At 40.4% G+C, this 21028-nt stretch overlaps 1 long non-coding RNA gene and 1 other non-coding gene across 2 annotated transcripts; both read right to left on the reverse strand.

Moving 5' to 3' along the window:
• Positions 1-974: 974 nt before the first annotated feature.
• LOC122056225 lies at positions 975-3709 on the reverse strand. Its single transcript, XR_006133072.1, has 4 exons — positions 3323-3709; positions 3029-3093; positions 2476-2544; positions 975-1725 (listed from the first exon to the last, which is right to left on the reverse strand). It is a non-coding gene; the product is annotated as an uncharacterized LOC122056225 (long non-coding RNA).
• Positions 3710-10478: 6769 nt separating this feature from the next.
• On the reverse strand, positions 10479-10584 carry LOC121994596. The gene has a single exon (XR_006115788.1). It is a non-coding gene; the product is annotated as a small nucleolar RNA R71 (small nucleolar RNA).
• Between the last annotated feature and the right edge of the window lie 10444 nt (positions 10585-21028).

Consider the following 21028-nt stretch of genomic DNA (forward strand, 5'->3'; position numbering starts at 1 on the left):
GGCCCATCAGCAGCATGATTATTATTATTATCTATTATGAAAATAGTTTTCAAAACTTCACAAATCAGTTATGTAAATACAGTTCAGATTCGGCATTAGCCTAGCATCAGTTTAGCTCAACTTATGTATCAGTTCAGTTAAACTTAGTATTCTGAAGTATTAAGGTATTAAAGTATTTTATTCACATGCATATTCGAGTTTTGTGAGTTAGATAGCGCTTACTAAGCAATTTTGCTTATAGATGCATTTTCCTCTTACTGCAGATAAAGGAAAGGAAAAGTTATAGCAAAGGAAGGCGACAAGGAGGTGCGGATGGATGTGTGATGTTCGGGCTATAGAAGCCTTGGGATCTAGCTTAAGGCTTTATTAAGATATTTTGTATTTAGACTATTGGGATTGTTTATTCATATAGATAATTTAATTCATAAGACGACTTTATGTACTTAGGATTCCTTCATTGTTATGCACATTAGACCTATCATCTGAGTTGTATAATGGATGCATGCATGTTTAGATTAATACATATATTTCAGCATGATTAGATTGATATGTAGATTTAGATGGGAACGTATACTTGAGTAGTATGTATAGATAAGTCGTTTAGTCTTCCACTGCTAGTTAATTGCATGATTAGAGAGTTTATGTATTGATCTTTACATGTGAACACTACAACAAAAACCCTCATAGACATCGGTTTTCCACCGGTGTCTATTACATTTTCGACCGATGTCTATGAAGGCAATATAAAAGGTCTGCTATTTTAGACATCGGGTTAAAACCGATGTAGTAGCACTTAACAACATCGGGTGTAAAATCGATGTAATATTATATGTTAATAACACCAGTTTTGACAGCGGTATACGACCGATGTAATATTAGTTAATGACACCGATTTTGCAGCAGTGAAAAACCAATGTAATATCAGTATTGTTTAACGACACAGATTCGATTTTTGAAATAGTGAAAAATCGATATTATACAAACAAGTCAATATCCATGTAACCAACATATAAATATTATACACATCAAATCCGTATCCACATAAATATTATACACATCAAGTCCGTATCCACCAATTTACTAGTTGAGGTACCAATTAGCCTACTACTTAAGTAAGAAGTCCTTTTATTCAACTGTTCGGCATCCATCTCTTTGCTTGATTTCTTCTACCTCATGGAGGCCACCTTCTTTATCCTTTCCTTTACGTCAACTGGAGATGCATCTGCCACTTCAGCTTCAATGTCTTCTTTCTCCTGATTCTGATCATGCTCCTCCTGTTCCTTTGATGATTTTTCTTTCTTGGATTTCTTCTTCTTTAAGATTCTGTTCTCTGAAGGAGCACCAGCACTTTCTTTCTTCTCCCCTTCACTACTTTGCTCCAATTGCTTCTTGTCTGCATAACAAGGATAAACAAATTTAACACACATTAAACAATCGCTTCATATGTATGAAGCAACTCAAGTGAATTAAAATATACTATCTATCAAAAATAAACTAATTAAAATTTGCAATGCCCATTTCATGTAGAAGTGCATCCAGCTCTGCCATTTCCTTTTTCTTAAGCTCCTTCTTTGACAGTTGCCTTTCAGCATCTTTGGGTGGTGCTGAAACAGGAGCAGGTTTCTCAATGATTGGTTCTTTCCTAACAGTCTCTGGTTCATTTTCAGGTTCCTCAACATCATCATCATCACCCATGTCAAGACCATCATCCTCACTTTCACTTTCCTAAACACAAGGAAAAAGAGAGTACTTGTTATAAATAAAATAAACTTAAATATCTGATATAAACAAACATGTAAGAAAAGAACTGACTCTCACATGTGAGAGTAAAGCAAATAGTAGATAAGCATAATCACTAGCAAGCAACAGAATTAGCTAATAAGAAGAGAAGATTTTTATTTAAACAGATAACCTCAGAAACTCAAAAAGATTCTACATGTATTGACATAATAAATTTCAATAACCTCATACAATTACCATTAAAATAATATTACAATAGAGGAGAATATTAAATTAAGAATTACTAATATCACCTTTTAGAGCAATGTTGAAACACCATCTTCTTCACAATGTTGCTAAATCTTGAATTGTGATTGAGCTTAAAGATTATTCTCATATTTCAAGTTGATACTACAACAAAGGAATAAGCAAAGAGTGATACAACATGCTAGTATGAAAAACAATCTAAAACATAGATTTAAATAATGGTTTAACTGGCCACAATATCAATAGCACATAGATAACTGGATATTGGTGTATTAGTTAGCTTGACTATGGAAACAATGTTAGATGCCTAACACAATTGAATTAGACTACACAAATTAAGTGTTTATTAAGTGTATCCCTAGACAAGTATCAGGATGTTAAAGAAACAAGACAAATGTAGAAGACAAGCAAGAACTACTACACAATCAACGCAAATAATAGAATCATGCACTAAGGTCAAAGAAACTAAAGAAAACAAGAAGAAATTACCCATCTCAAATGTAGAAAATGTAGAGTGTCCAAACCATCTAGTCAGAGGGTTTGCTTCGAACTCAAATCCTACAAACATAGGATACAGAACAAAGCTAAGTATTAACATAATTCTAATAATCATAAACAACCTAGGTAGGTTAATCATCTGTTCTCCTTTTCTAGTGATTATTTAACCTTCTTATATGTGTTGTAACGAATTCTAAATGAATTGAATAAGGACTTATGATTCATCTAATCAATCTCAGCAAAATTTGTAATGCTGAATTCAGAGCACGGAATGTTACATCAATGGCATTATGTTTTCAGGAATTAATATGGCAAAACTAAATTTACATTAGATCCAATCCAAGGAAAGGAATGCAAAGGGCTATGATATCTGGATCTCAAATTTTACCTAATTGATATTTCTTGTTATCAAATCAATTGATTGTTTGCTTAAAATTTAAGAGTTCTATAAAATTTCTAACATAATTACGAAACTGTCCAAATTCCATGCACAAGCACTTATATTATTTTTCCTATACACCTTATGCATGGAAAGTAAGAATACCTTAACCAACTCTCGTAGAGGAATCAAAGGGACCAGGAAGATCCAATCCGTTATTAATAAGTGACCTTTTCATCAAAAGAGAAGAACAACACCATTAGACGACGAAAGGATAAATCCTAACTATCGTTTGGATTGATTAATCGATCCCCATTTAGTTATTTGATTAAATTTTACTGTTAGCATGCATGCATCTATGAACTTTAATTCAATTAACTTATTAACCTAACATCCAACTAATCAATCATAATTAACAAAATCAGAACTTTAATTAACATTGTTAATGAACCCGATTACCCAATTCGGCTACGTTGAGGGCAGGGCGTGCGGACATCGACTGCGTTGAGGGCAAGGGTCGGGTCTCTGTCAGAAGACTGCCAAGGATCTCAAGTCCTTGGCGGCGGCCGGGGCAGTGCCCTGCTTAGGTCACCAAGACGATGATGAATAGAGAAGAGGTTGGGCGAAGACCCCATGTCGGTAGCAGAGGGCTCGTGCGGTCGGTGACGATGGGAATGTGGTCGGCGTCTTCTGCGTCGGCACACGGTGGGGAGAGTAAGATGGAAGAGTCCGAAGTAGGGCCGGCGGCTTCGAAGTCGCGTGAGGGCGGCTTCGAAATCGCAAAAGAGAAGAGAGGAAACGACGGAGGCTAAGGGCAAAAGGAAAAAAAAACAAATTTTGTAAATCAACATTTCCTTTAGATAGATTACCCAACAGACTTTTTCCCATCCCTCGTTAGTTATCTGAATTACTTATAAATTCATTAAACAAACCCAAATAAATCTAGAAATTTTTTCTAAAATTTAATAAGTGGTTATATAAATTCATTTTCCAATTATTTATAGATTTATTATTTTATTGAAAAACCGTTGTCTATTAGGTGTGGTTGAATCTCAAATTTCTTGTAGTGTCGGTGGAACTTAGTATCACCTTTCCCCCTGGTCGTCTTCATCTTGCCTCCCTCCGTCGCTACTACTCTGAAACCCTAGAAAACAAGACCAACTCGCCACCTCTCCTTTCTCGAAATGCGAAGAAGGGCTCCTCTTCTTACCCAAAGGGAGGAGGTGGAGGAGATGTGTCGTGAGTCAATCCTGATCGGGAGAGGAATAGGCGAGGAGGAAAGTGGTGGTGGCGTCGCGACGGTATACGATGGATGGTGGACGGCGCGATATAGGTTTAGGTTTGGAGGGAAGAGTGAAGTGTTACAAATTTTGGCTAAGTATTGGTGGAAAAATTAAATTATTTTTTTTTGGTTCATTAACACCGGGTTTTAAAAACCGCTGTTAAAACTGATGTCTATTAACGAAAAAAGGCGCTCATAGACATCGGCTAAAAAACCGATGTCTATGAGCGAAAATCTGCACTCATAGACACCGGTTTTTGGGAAAACCGGTGTAAAATACTCAAAGACATCGGTTTTTGCTTAAAACTGTTGTTGTTCCACCGATGTCTATGAGGTTTTTTCTTGTAGTGGAACAACCCTAGTTAAGAAAAATTAGTAGTCCAGTAGCGCTCCGCCCTCACGGACTAGTAGTGAGGAGGGTGGGGTGTTACATCCTTCTTATCATGAGTGCGTTAATCTCCCCGTGTTTAGGATATCATATGTCTGTTAATTAAATGAGTTACTGACAACTCAATTAATTAACACCTGATTCCAAGAGTAGTACCACTCAACTTTATTATCATGCTGGACTAAGTCCACCTGCAGGGTTTACATGATAATCCTTATGAGCTCCTCAAGGGGGCATCATCAACCTAAATAATTAGAACACAGATTTCTTCTATAATCAACAACATGCCATATAAATAATATTATCTCCCAACTCATCGGGCCTATTGATTTAACGAATAAATCTCACCCATTGATAAGTTAAAGAAATAAATACTAAGTATACATGCTTGTTATTATATCGGGATTAAGAGGACGTACATCCATAATAACAGAGATTCTGTTCTTTTATGTAGTCAGTATAAATCGAACAACCTCAAATGGTCCTGCTCAATACAAACATAGTGTACTAATATAATTTTATAGCCAAGACAGACTAATACCAAATTACACTACAACCATTCCAATGATTTGTCCCAATCCATCTTGGTTGTGAGCTACTATTTATAATTTATAAGGAACTGATAACAAGATCTTTTGTGTGACACCACACACCATGTTATCTACAATATAAATTAAATGGACAACTGCATTGACATATATATAAATATAAAATGCAGACATTTGACCAAGGTGATTCTCATTTCAAGATATTTCAAAACAATGTTCATACAAAAGCTAGGTTTATAGTATACATCCCAACAATCTCTCACTTATACTAAAAGACTATGCTACCATAAATGCTGTCATACATCCGATTCCCATCCCCTCAACATTCCTATCAAAAGCTCTCGCCGGAAGGGCCTTAGTGAAAGGATCTGCCAGGTTATCTACTGATGTAATCTTGATGACAACAACCTCTCCTCATTTTACGATATCTTATATCAGGTGGTACTTGTTCTCAATGTGTTTACTTGCCTTATGGGCTCGTGGTTCCTTCGAGTTTGCTACTGCACCACTGTTATCACAATAAATTGTGATAACTTTGCGCAAACTAGGAATCATATCTAAATCCATCAAGAAGTTTCTGAGCCATACAGCTTCTTTGGCTGCCTCAGAGGCTGCCACATACTCAACTTCCATGGTGGAGTCTGAAACGTATTTCTGCTTAATACTCCTCCATATTATGGCTCCACCTCCCAAAGTAAACACATAACCCGAGGTTGACTTACTACTATCCCTATCTATGTAACCCACAGGGAGCAAATCATCTGCCTGGTAAACCAGCATATAATCTCTAGTCCTTTTCAAGTACTTTAATATATACTTTACGACAGTCCAATGTCCCGGTCCTAGGTTACTTTGATATCTGCTAACCATGCCCACAGTAAAACAAATATCCGATCTCATACATAACATCGTATACATTAGGCTTCCTACAGCCGAAGTATAAGGAACTGCCTTCATCTCCTCTATCTCCTTTGATGTCTTAGGATACATCTCTTAAGATAAAGGTACTCCATGCTGAAAAGATAGGAAACCTTTCTTGGAGTTTTGCATGCTAAAATGAGCTAGGATAGTATCGATGTACCAAGCTTGGGATAAGCACAACATCCTTTTCTTGCGATCCCTTATTACTTTGATCCTAAGAATATGTCCACATTCCCCCAAGTCCTTCATATCAAACTACTTGGACAACCATACCCTTACGTCTGACAACACTTTGATATTGTTGCTAATGAGCAAAATGTCATCTACGTATAGTACAAGAAATACCATCACATTTTCGTCACTTTTCTTGTATACACAAGACTCATTCGGACACTGAATGAATCCATAAGACTGGATCACTTCATCAAACCGGATGTTCCAAGATCTCGAAGCTTGCTTCAATCTATAAATGAAGCAATTGAGCTTACATACAAGATGCTCTTTACCCTTTGCAATGAATCTCTCTGGTTGCTTCATATAGATGCTTTCTTCAAGACTTCCGTTAAGGAAAGCCGTCTTGACATTCATTTGCCAAACCTCATAATCCATATGAGCAACAATAGATAAAAGAATCCGGATAGACTTAAGCATGGCTACCGGTGAAAAAGTTTCCTCATAATCGATTTCCTCTTTCTGAGTATACCCCTTCGCAACAAGCCTCGCTTTAAAGGTTTCCACCTTCCCATCTGTTCCTCTTTTTCTTTTGTAGACCCATTTACATCCAATGGCTTTTACACCATTTGGTGGTTCTAAAAGCTCCCAGACATGATTAGAATGCATAGATTCTATTTCAAAGTTCATTGCACTTTGCCAAGATGCTGCATGTTTATCTTGGAGTGCTTCATCATATGTCCAGGGATCAGCTTCATTTTCACCAGGTATCAAATCTGAAGACTCTCCTAAAAACACGAATCTATCAGGTTGCCTAACAACCCTCCCACTATAACGAGGCACTACCTATAATTGTGCATCATTTGTGACACATGTTGCAGTAACTTATGGTATCTCATCTTGTACCATTGGTACTAAAGTAGAAGTGTCCTCTCTTATTTCCTCAAGAATAATTTTACTAATGGGCCTGTGGTTCATTACTTAGTCCTCTTCTAAAAATCGGGCATTTGTGCTAATAATGACCTTCTAATCTTTAGGACTATAAAACAAACCACCTTTCGTTCCTTTAGGATATCCCACGAACAAAATCAGAATGAACCAATTTCAACACTTTTTTGGCTCTATACCCCTTTTCCTTAAAAGGCCTCTTGGTAATTTTTCCTTCCAAGCAAGACTCGTAGGTCGAAAAAGTTTCCACTACCAATGAACCCAAAGGTCTATCGGCTATTAACCTTTGAATCCTACTCAAGTTAATATGACCCAACCTTAGATGCCAAAGATATGTTTAGTTCATTTCCGAAGGTTGCTTTCTCTTATTAGATTTAGAAGGTGTATTATTAATTTCCATTTGTTGCATCGTAGGAGTTATTGGATTAAGAGTATACAAATTGCCAACCAACATACCAAAAGAGATAAGCACCCTATTTTTCTTGACAACCACTTTGTCATCAAAAGAAACAAAATATCAATCCATAAATAATTTATTTACACATCAGGTACTGGTAGATAACACCGCTAAATATATTTTAACAACTAATGAATAAGATATATCTTTATTGTTCTCCTTTCTACGAGGACAGTCTACCTTTCTCATGGCCTCCTACCTGGTAGTCCGATTCTGATGTCTGAAGAGTTCCTTGAGATTGAGCATCATGTCATAGGCAGTGGGTAGGGTCTAATGCTGATGTTGCAGCATATTTGACATAGAAGCCAAAATGTAACACCGCGCCATCTCATCTACCTTGACCCATTTCCTATGTCTCTCTATCTCCTCTTCACTAGAATCCTTTTCAAGCATGCTAGGACAAACCTCGAAAAGTATGAACTTATACTCTTCAGTAGTTAAGATAATATCCAAGTTCCGTTTCCAATCAATGTAATTTGGACCAGTAAGTTTGTTTTCTTTTAAAATAACAACAAGAGAATTGAAAGCCATTTTGAAATCCTGAGAATCACAAAATAAAATATTTGGTTAAAATTTTAGAATTTAAAATAATATTGATTCCTAAAATAATATAATTTAAATTCACCAACACCTCAAAACACCGTGAATTCCGTATGCCACGACAGTGTGGACGTATACTAATTAAAACATTTGTGAGAGGAGGTTTTACCCATTAATTTTATTATTTTGTCAACTGATACGCGCAAATATTATGATCATTTACGCATGTTTTAGCGCACATTCACGGACTTTATGCTTATATATTCGTTGCATGATTACTTCTTTTGTCTTGTATTCATTATATATGTTCTTTTCTTCGGATATCTGCTCTTTGTTTGATTTTGTGTTGACAGGGACAACTTTCGGAGCAAAAATGGTGATTATCTACGCACCAAAACAAGCTGAAGAACACAGTCATGCACGGTCGTGTGACTACACAGGAGGGAGTAGTGCACGGCCGTGCACCCTTGCACGGTCGTGCACACTTGCACGACCGTGCAGCCATGGCAGAGGCAGAGCAGCACACGGTAGTGTATCATTGCACGGCCGTGCCACCCCCAGGCCGAGATAAAGGAATGCCCGGCCGTGCATCCTTGCACGGCTGTGCCTTAGGGAACAGGAGCCAGAGACCACACGGCCGTGCATCCTTGCACGACCGTGCATCCTTACACGGCCGTGCATCCTTGCACGACCGTGCATCCTTACACGGCCGTGCATCCTTGCATGGCCGTGCAGCCCCGCCAGAGGGAGAGAAGAACAAGGCCGTGCCATCTCGGCACGGCCGTGTCGCCGCGACCAACCCTAGTGTATATAAAGGGTTTTTAACCCTTCTACGGGGCGCGAGTCATCAGGGGAGAATTCGTCTTGGAGCCATTCTACATTGTCTCGGAGCCCCGTCCCACGATCCTCCACCACCACATCAACTCTAGAAGCAGAGAATCGAATTTGGAGACCACTCGTCGTCATCGGAATAAGCATACTCTCTCTTCCTCGCTCTATCTAAAGATTGTATGTCGATTTACATTATGTCTTCGAGCGTTTCTCTGATACTTATGGAGTAGATCTTCTGTTCTAGGAGTAGGGAGTAGTTGAGGGTTGGTTTGATGTAAAACTCACAGTTTGTCTATTCACGTTGGATGATCTTTCATGTCTTGTTTCAACTGCTTATCGCTTGATTGTGTAGAACTTGTCGACCCCGCATAGGAATTGTTTCTAGATTGTACACCCGAGGGGCCCTAGTGACAGGGGTAACCCGTTCACGGACATTTAGGGCACTTCCCTTAAAGGAGAGGCAAATTCTCCTCAAGGAAACGAGAGATCGCACTCATCTCTCAACTGCTATTCTTAACCTGCCAATTAGAGTTGTTTCCTTTAGATTCGCTAAGGCGCCCTAGTGACAGGGGTAAATCGTAACAGGCTTTCTTAGGAATCTTATTCCTCTTGGTATTTAAGTGTAGCCGCTTTAGTTTCCAGCAACTACATGGTAAAGGACAATGAGGATAGGATAAATTGCGACACATCGATACCACCACAACGAAACCGACCTCCTAGAATACCCCGTAACCAAGTGAATAATTTGACTTTCCAGTTTTCGATTCCTTTTCCCAACCTCTCTCTTTAGATTATTCGAGGTCATTGGTAACTTAGCTAACCCTAAGTGAACAACTGCTAGTGCTTGTAACCAGTCCCTGTGGGATCAATATTTTTATTACTGACGACGAATCCGTGCACTTGCGGAATCGTAACAAGTTTTTGGCGCCGTTGCCGGGGATTGCGTCTATAACATTATCATATTCATATTGGATTAGACTAGGTTTTATTTTCTTTATTTACTGCATTTTTATTCTTTCCCTTATCGTTCTTTATTTCGTATTGCCATATTCTATATCTTGCTTTTGCATGAGTAGAGCTAACCTTTCAGGACAGCTGCTACCATTTGACCCAAAGATTGACAGGACCTTTCTGAGGATAAGGAATTTACAGAAAGCTTTCCAATAAACTGCTGAAAGATTATGCGACACCATGTGCACGAGGAGTCCGATCCAATATCACCCGACAAACCATCGATACTGACAACTTTGAGATCAAGCCCGCAGTAATTCACATGGTCCAGAAAAATCAATTCAGAGGAGGACCACACGAGGACCCGAATCATCATCTAGAGCTGTTTTATGAAATCTATGGCACGATGAAGGTGAATGAGGTTCCTCCAGAATCGATGAGATTGCTTCTTTTCAGATTTTCTCTGAAAGTCAAGGCCAAGCAGTGGCTGAATGCTCTACCGGCAGATAGCATATCGTCTTGGGAGCAATGTGAGCAGAAATTCTTAGATAAGCTCTACTCTCCAAGTAAGACTGCCCACATGAGAAACATGATCGCCAGCTTCAAGCAGATAGACTCAGAATCCCTATTTGAAGCCTGGTACTGATTCAAGAGCATGCTGAGACAATGTCCCCATCATGGCCTTGAGAAGTGGCTGGTTTTACACACCTTCTACAATGGAATAAATTATCATACGAAGGTATCATTAGACTCTGCGGCAGGAGGGGTGTTGATGAACAAGAGCCTTGATAAAGCAGAAGAAATAATAGAGAATGTGGCACAAAACCACCATCAGTGGGCATCTGAAAGATCAGGTGGTGCGTTCTCAGGACATCAGACGAAGGTATCAGGTAAATTCGAGGTGGATGCATTTACGCTCATATCTGCAAAGCTGGATGCCCTGGCTAAGAAATTTGAAGCAATGGGGAGCAACACAGCTAATGCCATAGTCTGTGTTTGCGACATTTGCGGGAACACGGACCACACTCAAGACACTTGCCCCCTTGGGTCAATGCAAGCACAGATAAACCAACTTGAATAGTGCGATACAATAACTGAATACAATTAGAGGCAAAATAATCCGTACTCCAATACCTACAACCCTGGATGGAGGAATCATCCCAATTTCTCGTACAGGAATAATCAGGATCAAGAACCAACACATCAGAATTATCAGCCTGGGCAACAACCACCTTCACAACTATCCAGGATTGAAAAGATGCTTGAGGAAGCCCTCTCAGAGCAAAAGGAGATGAAAAGTGAGATCAAACAACTGACCCAGAGGCTAGAAAACTCTGAGAAGCATCAAAAGATGCAAGATAGACAAATAGCCAAGATAGCTCAGTCCATCTCAAGAACACAGGGTACATTTCTCGGTAAACCAGATTTAAATCCAGTAGAACATTGCAATCGCATCGAGCTGAGGAGTGGATGTACCGTGGGTGGTCCCCAAATCATCACTCAGAAGGAGTTCGAACCGGAGAAGGAGCCCTCTCCTCTAATGCCCAGTCAGACTCCAAATAGGGATGGAGAGGAGGCTACTGAAAAGGTTGAAGAAACTCTTCAAGCTTCCCCACAGAATCTGAAGATCCCTTTTCCTCAGAAGCTTATAGCATCCCAGAGAGACGAAGAGTTCAACAGTTTCCTAAAGAAGATCAAAGAAATATGCATAGAAGTACCACTGATAGATGTGCTGCACTAAATGCCGAAGTTCGCCAAATTTTTAAAGGGAATTTTATCTAATAGAAGACAGAAGGGCGACTTCGAGAGTGTAGCACTAACATAGAATTACAGCGCCCTCCTTATGGCGAATCCTCCCCCTAAACTTCAAGATCCAGGAAGTTTCTCCATACCGTGTAAAATTGGTTCTAAACTCATACCGAGAGCTTTCTGTGAGTTAGGAGCCAGTGTCAGCCTACTCCCATACTCCTTATGCAAGAAGTTGGGGTTCCAGAACATTAAATTGACCACGATGACACTACAACTAGCTGACCATTCATGCATATACCAAATGGGAATAGTGTTATATGTGCCAGTTGAAGTGGGTAGATGTATAGTTCCCACATATTTCATTGTCTTGGACATGGACGAAGATCCCAAGATACCGATCATCCTTGGAAGATCATTCCTTGCCACGGCTGGAGCCATCATCGATGTGAAAAGCCATAAGCTATCCCTGGAGATCGGCAAGGAAAAGATTGAATTTGACCTATCCAATTCTTCCATCTGCAATACCTCCTCTCATGGAAATTCTTGCAAAATCAGCACACACAAGGAAGGAGAGTGTAATTTCCACGAGAGTTCCCCTCCAGCAAGCAGCAAGAAATACATTTGTCCTGCACGAGCAAAACTGAAGGGGCAAGCTGAAGCATCGAGCCCAGAAGGAGAGCTATTCTCCCACGGGCTCAGCCCACACTGACTGAAACAGGGTCGAGCTAAAAACTTAAAACAAGCGCTTCTTGGGAGGCAACCCAAAGGTTTTTCATTTTTGTTTGTCGTTCTGTTATGTGTTTTGTTTCTTTGATAAGTTTGATCTAGTGCTTTGCTTTTGATTGTCCATTTTCAAGATGTGCATTGTCCTCCATGAGCTGGCCGTGAGTAGTTCATGGGCGTGGAGGCATCGGAGGAACCGAAACCAAGAAGGACGAGTCATACTGAGCTACAAGCCACGGGTCGTGCAACCCTGCACGACTGTGTGGCTAGTGTAGAGAAGAGAAAAGGAGAGGCCGTGCTATTTGGCACGGTCGTGTGAGCCTGGCCGAGAGGAAGAAGTCCTAGGCCGTGCCATTCGGCACGACCGTGTAGCAAGTGACCCGCCCAGGCCGTGTCTATAAGACACGGTCGTGCTGCGCTACTTGCTCTCTCCAAGAAACCCTAGCTTCTACTTTCTTCTCTCCCAAAACACTTCCCATCCCCATTACAGCTCATCTAACCCTAATTTCTCCCTCTAGAGTTCACCTTTCCTTAGATTTATATCTAGATCTAACTCATTCCCAAGCCACAACTTTGTAAAGAGAAGCTAACCCCTTATTCCACCTCTCCCTTCGTGTTGGGTTTTTTGGGCCGCGAAAATCGCTTTTCGCGTCGCGGAAACCCCGAATCACCCAAAGCCGTAGATCCATGCAAGGAAAACCGAACAAAAATTACGAGTACGAGTTTTAAAAACTTTAGATCTACTCCTAGATCTACATGAAGAAGAATTATACCTTGAAGCGTGCCCTCGCAAAATCCCGCTCGTCCAAGGTACGTGTCAGATCTCCAAAGTATCAAGGTAGATACTTCTCTAGTGATATCCACACGAACAAGGAGTGCTCTCTAGCACTCAAGGATGGAGAAGAGAGCCCCAAGTGTGCTAGCACTTTCTAGAGCTCTCGGATGGGATTGAAAGGAAGAAAAAGAGAGAGTACAAAAGAAACTCATACACTCAAGAAGTAGTATCCCTCCTTTGTGACCTTCACTCTTCCTTTGCTCTTGGAATTCACTCAACCACCTTTTCCTCTCTTGGAAGTTCACGGCAACAGCATGAAGGAGAGGACGAAGAAGCTAGGAAGAAGATGAATGAAGTGAAGACACCATAATACCACACAACCAAAAACCTCCACAATAATGTGTGGCCGGCCACATCTTGTAACCTCCCCATTAATGTGGCCGGCCACATTAAAACCAAGGGGAAGATGTAACCCCCATGAGGTGGCATGTCTCATGAGGTGGAGGTGATGTGGCAAGGATGAGTCATCCATATGATGTGGCATTACATCAAGTCAAACTTGATGTTTCAACTTCTACTTGGTCAAGTCAAACTTGACCAATTGTCTTCCTTGTTGAGTTAAATCCAACCTTTGATTCAAGTCAATATTAATTTATGAATCTCAATTCATTAATATAAATTGACTCAATGAATCAAATCTAAATTAGACTCATTCAACAATTGAATCTAATTGGGTCTAACTCGATAAGTCTAATTTGAATCCAATTGGTTCATCATATGAACCTAATCCAATTGGTTCATCCTATGAACCTAATCTCCATCCACTTGTTCTTTGTGTGTGACCCAATAGGTTCTTGTAACGTTGGCAATGTTTCTAAACTCCTTTAGAAACATAAGCAATGAGCGGCATCTAGCAATACATCATTGCTACCCAAGTTACAAGAATGTTGAGATCCAACATCACCTTGTGACTATTAATTGTGACTCCTCACAATATATGACAAGTGTCCTTCTATCCTAGACATCTAGATTGATCAATGTGAGGCATAGACCGTGTCATCCTCTAACCAATCTAAATCTTGAACTCCAAGTAGACTCACTCAATCAAATGAGCTCAATATCTCATATTGACTCATTTGGGTATGGCCATACACTTCATGGTCTTACTCTATCAAGAATATCGATGTCACTCCCGTCATATAGGAGGGATAGATCCCATCTACATCACTCACATCCCTCTACATAATTCGTTATATACCCAGTAATCGCCTTTATAGTCCACCTAGTTACGGGTGATGTTTGACGAAACCAAAGTACATAACTCCTTATGTAGGGATCCATGGTGACTTCAGGTCTAAGGACTAATAGTCATACTAATAGCCACATGAGAAAGTATATGACACTCATATAACGATCCATGATACTTTCTCATGGCGGGTCATTCAGTATACATTCTCCAATGCATACCCATGTGTCAACTTGATATCTCCATATCCATGACTTGTGAGATCAAGTCATCGAGTTGACCTACATGCTAGTCTTATTGCATTAACATTGTCCCTGAATGTTAATACTCAACTAGGAATGATTTAGAGTAGTGTTCCCTATATCATCTCACTATCGATTCAACTAATCGATTGATATAGGTATGAACCTTCTACTCAAGGACGCTATTATACTTAGTCTATTTGGCACTAATACAAATAAGTATAATAACCAAACAAATTCCTTTATTAATATAAAAGAATATGATACAATGAGTCCATACAATCATCAAATGATTGGCTCTAGGGCTCTAACTAACACTTCGCTCCTGTCCTCAAGGACTCACCCCTACGAAATTCTAAGCTAACCATGTCGCAGATCTTGAAGAGACTTCGTCGAGGAAATGGTGGATCTAGAGTGGGAGATGCATCGGGAGGTGACAAAGGCAAGGGGAGGGCTTCATCATCAAAAGGCAAAGGAAAGAGGGTGGCACGCGACGAAGGTAACGAAAACGAGTTTAATATTATTTTTAGAAATCATGATCAAAAAGCTAGATATGATAACCTTGTCACTAGAAAAATTGTTTGCACCAAGTATATGGATCCTGTCACTATGGAGGTGCTAGGAATTAAGGATGACATTGATTGGATGATTAGCTCCTTAGATTGGAACGACATTATGTACTATCAAGCACCGACTTACTTGTTAGTTAGAGCCCTAGAGCCAATCATATGATGATTATTGTATGGACTCATTGTATCATATTCCTATATATATAAAGGCTTTTGTTTTGGTTATTATACTTACTTGTATTGGTGCCAAATAACTAAGTATAATAGCATCCTTGAGTAGAAGGTTCTTACCTATATCAATCGATTAGTTGAATCGATAGTGAGATGATATAGGGAACGCTACTCTTAATCATTCCTAGTCAAGTATTAACATTCAGGGACAATGTTAATGCGATGATACTAGCATGTAGGTCAACTCGATGACTTGATCTCACAAGTCATGGATATAGAGTGATCAAGTTGACACATGGGTATGCATTGGAGAATGTATAGTAAATGACCCGCCATGAGAAAGTATCATGGATCGTTATATGAGTGTCATATACTTTCTCATGTGTCTATTAGTATGACTACTAGTCCTTGGACCTGAACTCACCATGGTTCTCTACATAAGGAGTTATATACTTTGGCTTCGTCAAACGTCACCCGTAACTGGGTGTACTATAAAGGCGATTATTGGTTATATAACAAATTATGCGGAAGGATGTGAGTGATGTAGATGAGATCTATCCCTCCTATATGACGGGAGTGACATCATTATTCTTGATAGAGTGAGACCACTAAGTGCATGGCCATGCCCAAATGAGTCAATATGAGATATTGAGCTCATTTGATTATAGTGAGTCTACTTGGAGTTCAAGATTTAGATTGATTAGAGGATGACACGGTCTATGCCTCACATTGATCAATCTAGATGTCAAGGATAGAAGGACATTGTCATATATTGTGAAGAGTCACAATTAGTAGTCACAAGGTGATGTTGGATCTCAACATTCTTGTAACTTGGGTAGTAATAATGTGTTGCTAGATACCGCTCATTTCTTATGCTTCTAAATGAGTTTAGGAGCATTTCCAACGTTACAAGAACCTATAAGGTCACACACAAAGGACAATTAGATGGAGATTCGGTTCATATGATGAACCAAGAGGATTAGGTTCATGTGATGAACCGAATTAGACTAAGAGTAATCCAAATTAGATTAATTGAGTAAGACTTGAATGAGTTAGACTTGAGTTAGATTCAAGTGAGTCTAGACTTGAGTTAGACTCAAGTGAGACTTAATGATGATATTCATTGAATTTTGAATTCAATGATAAATGAAATTCAATTTTAATTTTAGATTCAAATTTCGAATGAGTTTCAAAATGGCCATTTAATGAAGAATGAATATTCATTAAATATTCATTAAGGCTCATTAATAAGGCTTATTAATGGTGTTAATGAGCATTAAGTATTTTCATTAGATGAAAATAATTAAGCCATTTTTTTACTCTTATTTTCATAATCGATCATTATTATTCCTCCTTGCTTCTTCTTCTCTCCCTCTCCTCCTCCTTGGACGAAACCCTCAAAGTGTGCTAGCACACTCTAAGGTTTCCTCTCCACCTAATTGTTCATGTGGATACACATAGAGGGGTGTTCACTTGACACCCTTGAGATCCGACATCTTCTTGGACGAGCGGGATAAGCGAAGGGCTTCGCATCAAAGGTATAAACTCCTAAACATGTAGATCTAAAGTAGATCTAGGATTAGAAAACACGTACATGAAAATTTTAATATTATTCGCACGGATCCGGTGGCATGGGATTTCGGGGTTTCCGCAATGCAAAAAGCGATTTTTGCGGCCCGAAAGACCCTACAGTGGTATCAGAGCCACGTGCGAAGCGTGTACGAGTTTCATTTTTGTTTTTATGAAAAACATTCAGATCTGTAAGTTTCTATATATTTATAATTTTTATAGATTTTATGGGTATTTTTCTCATATAGGCGAAGCAACAAGTGTTTGGACACTTGTAGGCTTCGACTACCGAGAAAACCTTTCCGAAACGGCAAGGTTTCGCCCAAATCATTTTGGGACAGCGGCTTAAGGCGCTATAAGATCGTCGTAGGACACTCGTGATATTCATTTCATGAGAAGGGGAGCTGCCCCTAACCCCGCAAGGGGTATTGTCCCGCGATCGCGCCCGGAAATCGCTAAACAGGACCGCCAGAAAATTTTGACTCATAAAATTGTAAAAAAAATAGTAGTAAAATTATAAAAATTTATGGAAAATACATAATTTAGTATTATGTATAATTTTGTGATGGTCATGGCCCAAAATCCCAATTAGATTGGAAAAATTGTGTTGTAATTCATAATATGGCATGCGTGCCATTTTGTGTGTTTGAGCGTGTTGTATATGATCGCGACCTGCACGTCGTGCCTTCCTTTATTTTATATTCATGTTGTAAATAGTTTAGACTCAAATGTAACTCGAGTTTCAAATTTGTAATGTATAAAAATTGAAGCGTCCACTCGAAGAGGAGTTACGAGGAGGGTGCGAACAACACATGGCGGTCAAAGGGAGGAGCTTGGAGAAGTTGTTGACCCTAGGTTGACCGTCTGATCTTCTCATTGGCTTGAGAAGATAGTAGTAGGGCCATGACTAATCATAATTTAATTAATTTCTTGTGTGTGTGTATGTGATGCATGCTAGAGTAGAGTAATTAATTAGTGCCTTAACGATTAGATTAGATCTAAATCGCGTATATGATGCACCACAATTAGATTAGATCTAAATCACGTATATGATACATATTAATGATTAGATTAGATCTAAATCATGTCAACTCAAAATGCCTACCATACCGTGATACCCATCACTACCTCGATCACATGTTGTTGTTGAATCTGCCAAAGTAGAGCAACACATATTATCTTGGTATGGTGCAGAGGGACAATCTTGGTCTCGCCTATCAACGCATGGGTGACGACAAACTCAATTAGATTGAGTATAACTAGTTAAATCAGATTTAACTGTAGGCATTATCCAATAGTTTAAAGATAGGGCAAAAACACATTTATATTAAATTTTGGGTAATTTAGCCAAAGCTAACTCAAGTTTTAATATACATGCGGATCTTGATCCTATAAACAAGAGTTGCATAGAGATGTTATTGGTAATTAGTTACCTACCAATCATACTAAGTCTTGGGCGATTTAGCCAAAGCTAACTCAAGGCATAGTATGATGTGGATCTTGTCCCACAAAATTATAACTAGTTGGTTAGAATCTAGTAAGTGTGGTTTGACCACATCCCTAACTTGATTCTACAAAAGTTCTATAATTCAGTGGGAGTGTCGTTTAATTAAAGGCCTAATTAAATGATAATTGGAATATGATATTTATTTTTTGTTGTAGATTATCATGTCGTCAAACACGAACTCCTTCTTCCTACGTTCTGTCCTCGATAAGGACAAGCTCAATGGAGCAATCTGTTGGTGCAACCTTAGGTCAAGGTTGACCTGGTTGACCAGACTCGAGTTGACTTGACTCGAGTTGTGTTTTGATGTTTGACGAGTTATGTTTGACAATGTTTGACGTGAACAGAAAAGTTGTATCTTGATGTTTTACAAGGATACAAGCTTGGGAGATTGTGGGTGCAACCCGTGGTCAAGGTTGACCTGGTTGACCCGAGGTGAGTTGACCTGACTCGGAAAAGTCCAAGCAGGGAGCTTGGCACGGGAAAAGTCCAAGCAGGGAGCTTGGCATGGGAAAAGTCCAAGCAGGGAGTTTGGCATGGTGAAAAGTCCAAGCAGGGAGCTTGGCACGGGAAAAGTTCAAGTATGGAGACTTGGCACGGAGAAGTCCAAGTATGGAAGCTTGGCACATGGGAAGTCGGAGAGGGCTCGGTAGCTCGTTCTCCGGTGGTCGAGAGGGCTCTGTAGCTCGTTCCCCGGCGAAGTCGAGAGGGCTCGGTAGCTCGTTCTCCGGACCGGATGTGGAAAGTCCCGTGAGTGAAGCCAGACGGATAAGTCTGGTGAGTGAAGCCAGGCATGGGAAAGTCCCGTGAGTGAAGCCAGCGGTTGTGAAAACCCTAGTGAGTGAAGCTAGGTGAAAGTCACGGTGAGTGAAGCCGGCAATGGGAAAGTCCGGTGAGTGAAGTCAGCATTGGAAAGTCCCGGTGAGTGAAGCGGCATTGGAAATCCTGGTGAGTGAAAACCCTAGTGAGTGAAGCTAGGTGAAAGTCCCGTGAGTGAAGCCGGCAGGGAAAATCCAGATGGATCGAGGGTGATCAGACATCTGGTGTTGAGAAGGTCAAGTAGGTCAAGGGAGTGACCGGATACTTGACACGAAGAGAAAAGTCCAAGTGGGTCAAAGGGATTGACCGGACACTTGGTGGGGAGTCTTAGCAGGTCAAGGGAGTAACCGGATGCTAAGCATGATGTACCAAGAGGTCAAGTTTGACCGGATATTGGTTTGGACTTGGTTTGGGCAAAAACCAAGACCTGGATCGGTCTGGAGACCGATAAGAAAGCGATCAGTGTGCCTCTGTGAGCTTACTGATCGGTCTGGGGACCGATCAGCAAGAAGCCTGATCGGCCCCGGGACCGATCAGGGTACGCACAGAGAGTTGCCACTCTCTGTGAAAGCATTCTGATCGGTCTGGGGACCGATCAGCATAGAGCCTGATCGGTCCCCACGACCAATCAGATCAGCCCCAGACCGATCAGGGTGATGCCTGATCTGTCTGGCCCTAGCTGTTGAGAGACAATGGCTAGATTCTTCTGCTGTCTTTGGCCTCTGTTCTTCTCGCAGGTGGATGTAGGCTATAAAAGGGCTGAGGGCTTCTACAGTGGATACTCTCTCTTACTCTTCAGCTTTGCTGAGCTCTCGTCTAAGCTTCGCGTGAGCTTCCTTTCGGCTGGGTTTCTGCTGTTGTAGGCATCGCTTGAAGCTGCTGCTTCATCCAGTCGAAGAGAAGGCAAGTAAGCGAAGGTTTTACAGTTGTATTGTATTTTGCTTCTTGCTGTTGTAAGTTTTTGTGGCGAGGTTTCTCCACCCATAAGGAGTTTATATTAGCCGATTTTCCGGGGACTCATCCACCGACGGATTGATAGGCTTCGTCCACCTTACGGACACGCCGAGGAGTAGGAGTATATCTCCGAACCTCGTTACATCGACGCATGTTGAGGTTTGATTTCTCCGCTTTCGTTTCTATTATTTTTATTTCCGCTGCGCTAACCTTGATTTGTAGAAAGAAACGAACGATTTTGGGTGGCTATTCACACCCCCCCTCTCTAGCCGCATTCATCGATCCTAACACAATCTTCCTGGACTAGTACAGGAATATGAGAATAGTTCCCACACAGGAACGAAAACTGTACGTCCTGGAGCAGCCCATTCCTGAGGCACCTCCTGCCACGTGAGCTGACTGAAATGCTTACAAGAAGCATCAAGATGATGCATTAGATGTGCCCTATCTCATGCTCGCGACCATGAACTCTGAGCTTCAGAAGCAACATGATTTGATGGGTGCTTATGATATGGTTGAACATCTTCGTCAACTATATCAAGGACAATCTAGGCACTAGAGATTCGAGATCTCTAAGGCATTGTTTCAGTGCAAGATGCAAGACGGGACTCCCGTAGGTCCATATGTACTCAAGATGTAGGGATTTTTGGGCCACAAAAACCACCTTTTTACATTACGGAAACCCCAAATCCCTTGCCACCGGATCCGTACGAAGTTTAAATTCATGTACGAGTTTCTCTACTCTTAGATCTACAAGATCAGAAGGTATACCTTTGAAGCGATGCCCTTCGCTTAATCCCGCTCGTC

This window comes from Zingiber officinale, chromosome 1B (genome assembly GCF_018446385.1).
Source record: "Zingiber officinale cultivar Zhangliang chromosome 1B, Zo_v1.1, whole genome shotgun sequence".
Taxonomy (NCBI): Eukaryota; Viridiplantae; Streptophyta; class Magnoliopsida; order Zingiberales; family Zingiberaceae; genus Zingiber; species Zingiber officinale.